Consider the following 6,364-nt stretch of genomic DNA (forward strand, 5'->3'; position numbering starts at 1 on the left):
TTTATCAAATCAGGACTATCATTTCTCTGACTTTACACAGGAGGAAACTGAGGCATGCAGAGGTGAAGTAACTTGCCCAGTCTGTAGAGATCAAGGCAGCCTAACTCCACAGTGTGTGTACGTGTGGAACGCACTGGGAGAAAAGAGCTGATTCACACAATTCCAGTAATTCAGAGAAGCAGGAACAGATCTACACGATAGTCTTTATTTTCTTATTTCCTATACCTGAAGACTCCACCTCAAAGAATTATTTTCCAGACTTGCTTGGTCTTTGCAATTCCATCATGTAGTAAAGAGAGAAGAGTGAAAAGGCACTGTGGTAGCAGAGAGGAAAACAAGCAAATGCTCATTTGTGAAATTGTTATTCAATTGAAAATGCTAATTCCAAAGAAAACTAAAGCTAATAGGATAAAAAATGTGTGTTTGAGTACAAATGACTGCTGTTTTCTTCAAACACAAAAAGCAGAAGAACAGTGATTTTTGAGAAATCCAACAAATAAATATGGGTGCTAGCCAATTGAGAAGGCAACAGAAAGCAGTAATTGGAAAAATTCTTGCCTTCCAGAACTACCCATTCACTTAAAAATTATTATCTAGCAGAACAACAACCCCACCCAAAACCTGAGAGAAATAATTAAAATTCCTGGTTACCGTGGGTTTCTTTTCTGTATCAAGGTTCATATGGGAAGGTTAAAGTCAATTTAAAGTAAAGAGCAGAGCTAAATGGCCCTGATTCAGTGGGAACTTTGAAAAGGTATGGAAGCTTTAAAAAATGTCATCATAACTCTCTGAATCGCAGGTATTTTCTCTTTAGGCAGCCTGCCAAAGCTCTTTCATGCCAGTGAAAGTAAGCTATGTGTGCTACTTTTCGATGGTATCGCCCATGATAAACCTTAAATGGTAAGGGAGTTCATTTCAGATACAAATCTGAAGCTAACTTATCCAACATACCTGGTCAGAAAATCTTGCTGTAAATCTTTCAAAAACAAGATAACTTATGAGATTTTTACTAATCCTGGATTGTGTGTAGGGAGAAAATGTGACATGAGCAGTTATCTCTATTGTTTCAGCTAAGACTAGGAAATGCAGGACCCAGGGAAATATAAATCCACATGTGAGGAAGAACACCAACTCTTCCCAGAGTCCATGATGGAAGAAGGATTAAAATCTGTGTGCTTAGTGAAGTTAAAATTTTATTTAGCTTAAGGAGTTTCCACTTTTACTAAATTCATTGCCTGAAATATTAGAATTTAAAGGCTGAAAATATGAATAATTCAATCCCATTATGATTATTTTTTTCAAAATCAAGATCTGATCTACAGTCTTATTTTCTAGAGGAGGTGAGTAAAAAGGTAGTGCATATTTTAAAAGTGTCATTTGACCCTTCTAGTGATCTAGGTAAGCTAACCGGACCAAAAAAAAAGAGGGGTTAGTCTCAAAAACTAAAGCTGAAACAAGATATTTTCAAGAAATGAACTCATTTTGCACTATTTTTTCTTTTGCATTACAGTCACTTGGCATAGCAGACTTTTAAAGAAGATTTCAATGGGCAGATATAACAAACATGGATGTTTTAGGAATACTGAATAATGTAATAGTTGGCTAAAACATATTTAAATTCTTTGGAGATAATATTTAAATGATATTCAAACACAGCTTTGCTAACATAGATGGGCCTCCCTCTCCAAGAGAAAAGCAAAAATTTCAAAGTCCTAGCTCAGCTTTTAGATTTATTTCATAATTACGAACAAGTTATCTTCTTCTTCCTGCTCTCTTCCTGAGACATTTTGGGCAAAACACTAAATCTCTCTTGACCTCAGTTTAGCATCTATAAAATGTGAGGGTTGGAACAGATTATCTCTGTGTCTTGTAACCGTAAAATTACATGCCCTGAATTATTTCTCCATTTTTTTCAGTTCCCCATACTGATATGAAGACCTTAAAAAATGAGTAGTACTTACTGTATGCTAGGCCATTTAATATTATTCATGAAAGTAGAAACAATAAAATTCCCAGCCTTTTTAAAACTCAATTTTATAGATAAGGATACTGAAACTCTTTAACACCTTGCCCAGCCTCATACAGATAATTAAGCCTAGGACAGCAATTTAGTTTCAGGCTGATTTGAATAAAAATCTCATACACTTCCACTGACTACACCATATCCAACTGAGTCCATAATATTTCATATCTTTGCTATTTTAAAAGTGCTTTTTAAAATATTGGTATATGTGCTTTGTAATTATATCCTTTGAGCCAAATATACTTGAGGAATTTAAAAGATTTTGTATGCCTCTGTTAAAGAATCATAATGTTGACTAGAAGAAAAAACATAAGACAAAGGAGACTGTGACTGATAAGTCAAGAAATAACATGTAGAAGCAAGTTAACCTAGTCTTAGCAGCCCAATCCAATCACACCCTCCAAAGCACACAGGTTCACTTTTGAAACAAGCTAAATGTCAAGTTCCAAGTAAAATGATGGCATAAGGGTTAGACTATCCAGAATTTATCTAAGGACATAAACTTGTTAAGGTTTAGAAGTAAAAGCTCCAAAAACTTCGAAATTAAAAAAGAATTGTACAATAATAATAGCATAATATTGGAGCATAAGAAAATGGTGCAGTTTGTGCCATCCTGTCAAAAGGAGATGGTTAGATGATGGATTAAAGAAATCAAATTATCACTCTCAATATCAATGGCATCCCTGGAGGAAATCCTTTTGGTGGGATAAGGAGAAGAGATAGATATCAATGTTATTTTTTTTTTAAGGAAGGAGGGATTAAATCTAAGGAGTATAAACATTTAGCATTAAACAAGATTTAGAAGAGAGTATAAATTCTCCACTGACTTTCTGTATGTCTGTGTGGCACACTCTAAATTCTCATACATCTTTTTTTGTATATACAACTTTTAATAACCATTATTAGATAACTTTAGGGTGGGAGTTTTAGTCATTTTTTTGTCTTAGGACCTTAATTTACATCTAGTTTCTATACATTCAATAAACAATTTAAGTTAACAGTGATTTCCTTAATTAAAAGTGAGGTACAACATTAAAAAAATGCAGAAAAGAAGTCACCACTGTTAAAATTTCCTTTCCATCCATGTGTATCAGTTACCTACTGAAACAATGATGCTATGTAAGAAAATATCCTAAGTGTCAGTGGTTAAAAAGAAAAAAATATTTAATTCAGTAATTTTTCTCAGGTCAGCTGAATGTGGCTGCTCTAGACTGAGCAGAGATGGACCTGATTACAGTAAGCTGTGGGTTGGCTCCGGGTTAGCTCCATGTGTCTGTCATGCACCTTGATCTAGCAGGTTACACAATGCATGTCCTTATCATGAGAGCAGAAGAACAAGAGCAGGCAAGCAGAAACACAGGATTCCTTTTAAGGAAATCACACACTATCATTTCCATCCATATTCTATTGACCTACGAGGCTAAGCCCTACACTCTTTTTTTCTAATATAAATCTCATAAAGTTAGTTTAGCAAGAACTTTATTTTGTCAAGATTAATGTAGGTGGAATATCTAAACACATATTTTTAATTAAATTCAGGGAAAATGTTTTATAATTTCCATTTATAAATCTTTTGATTGTAAGATAAACAAGTTTTATTTTTCCTTTTCAATAGACAAAAGGATAAATTATTTCAATAAATAGTCTGTTCTTCCATTAGAAAGAGACTGCCATATACATAGTTAATGTATGAGAATGAGGCTTCACCATCCTGTAAATTTAATAATTAAATCATCCTTCTATGGTAGCAATGACCATAAATGTTTCAGTTTTATTACTGGCAATGTTAATTTTAAATATGTGAAGTCATTTGTGCTTTTTTTCCATGATGTAAGCTGTAGTTCTCTTCTTGAGGGTTTGCTACAGTTTATTTGTTTATTTCTCAGCATGTATATCCATCCCCAGGTTATACAGAATTTGGTTGACTAAAATTAATAACTACTTGATATGACTAGAAATTTATTTCTACATGTAGTCATCAGCTTACATTTTTAACAGTAGTCTGTACTGTAGGAAGAAAGGTTTTGGAGACAAATGAAAACGTTGGAAATTTCTGTATACTAAAAGTGAAAGTGTGTGTGTGTGTGTGTGTGTGTGTGTGTGTGCATGTATTACTCCTCCTTTCTTTCTTTTTTTTTTTTTTTTTTTTGCAGTATGCGGGCCTCTCACTGTTGTGGCCTCTCCCGTTGCGGAGCACAGACGCGCAGGCCCAGCGGCCATGGCTCACGGGCCCAACCGCTCTGCGGCATGTGGGATCTTCCTGGACCGGGGCACGAACCCGTGTCCCCTGCATCGGCAGGCAGACTCCCAACCACTGCGCCACCAGGGAAGCCCCTCCTTTCTTTTTAAATACACTGGACATTATATTTTATGATCAAATATTTTATTGTTCACTTTACTAAACTTCACTAATGTCTGTCAAATTTCCCCTCCCCTTAGTTCTTCAATTTACTTATTATTAAATTTACAGATCATCATTTACAGAAAAATTATGTGCCAATCCTCTAAGATAAGCCTGGAAATGAAAACATTAAAAATAAGACAAACATTTACTTAAATTGTGTCTTAGTTCATTCAGAATGCTATAACAAATTACCACAGACTGAAAGTCTTATAAAACAACAGATAGTTATTTCTCACAGTGAAGGAAGTTGGAAGTCCAAGATCAGGGTGTCACCATGGTCAGTTGAGAGCCCTCTTCCAGATCTTAGACTTCTCAGTTGTATCTTTACATGGCAGAAGGGGGCTAGGGAGACTGCGAGGTCTCTTATACGTGCATTGATTTCATTCATGAGGGCTCCACCCTCACGACCTAGGCACCTCCCAAAGACCCCCTCTCATATTACTATTGGCATTAGGATTTCAACATGAATTTGTTCATATATATCTCATGGCACTTTGCAGAGAAACTTGTCAAAAAGTCTAACACATTATTACTTAGTGGATGACAAAACAAAGATCTCTGAGTTATAAAAGTAAAATAGACCAGGAACATCTTATAAACAGCTTGTAATTAATAAAATTAACCACTTATATCAATCTATGCTTGAGTTAGTGAACCTATTTGACAACTGGTGGGCTTGTCAGGGCAAGGCGGTCCATGTATTTAGCCCTGCAGCTTGATCACACTATTTCATACATTTCATAATTGCTTTTGTGCAAATTTAGCCTTAATGATGGTTCAGTTTACACTAGAACAATTACCTGAAAATTTAGTGTCAGTTCATGTTCTATGGACTTTTTTGTGGTGTGTGGGAGTTTCATTAGTATTTATTTTTAATTACACCTTTGTAGGTTCAGATATAATTACATTATATCACCTTTATCCTCATCACTTATTTTTTTTTTAGTTAATGTTAATATATACATGGCCTTGCACTAGATATTCTTTAAAGCTAGCTCAGTAGCTTCCTTAATTTTTGTTGAAACTAGGTAATACGCATATGAGCTTAAGCGGGCAGATATACAAGAAGCATGGTACAAAGGACGGGAAAAATAAGAAAATTGCAGATATAGTGTGAAATTACATCAATGGCAAATTGTTAATCTATTCAAATAAACATATTTTTACTTATAATTATGAATTATATATGCAATATATAATGTAATGATATAATGTTATACATCCTTCCTTATTGTAAACATTATTATAATTGAGGCCAAGTCACCCACAAAAATTTGGCCTTGTGTCAAAATTTAAAAACATAACCTTATTTTCCTTGAAGATGAAATAAAAGTATTTATCCTTTCTGTGGAAAGCAAATTTTAATATAGCTACTACTAATGGTATCCCAGTTCTCTTTCCTTAAACTTTCTATTGAACTTCTACATAACTTACTAATTCAGCAGGCAGTTATAGCAAGATCTTACTATATGTCAGGAACTGTGTTTGGTTTTGAATATAGAATTATGAGGAAACAAACATCCCTGCTCTCATAATTGTGACTGATGAAGGGTGGGGCACTGTACTTGCAACAACAGCAAATGATTTTACAAATTTGCCCACAGGTTTCCTTCCTGGACATTTGCTGTCACTACAAAATTTTACTATCATGTAGGACACTGTTGAAAGATTAACCATTTTGTTTTCTACTTTATTTGTGTTTATACATAGGTCATCATTTCATTGAAGAATTTAATTTTTCTATTTCCTTTTTCATTAATTTCTACTCATTTTTATTATGTCTTCTTCCAGCTTCACTGTCTTTTCCTTGTCATTTCTTTTCTAAATTTGCATATTAATTGTCAAATATCCTCATTCTTAATATATGCATTTAAAATTAGAATTGTTCCTCATGGTACGACAACTGCTTCACCTATAAGCATTGATATTTTTTATTT

The sequence above is a fragment of the Phocoena sinus genome, chromosome 4 (assembly GCF_008692025.1).
Source record: "Phocoena sinus isolate mPhoSin1 chromosome 4, mPhoSin1.pri, whole genome shotgun sequence".
NCBI classification, from domain to species: Eukaryota; Metazoa; Chordata; class Mammalia; order Artiodactyla; family Phocoenidae; genus Phocoena; species Phocoena sinus.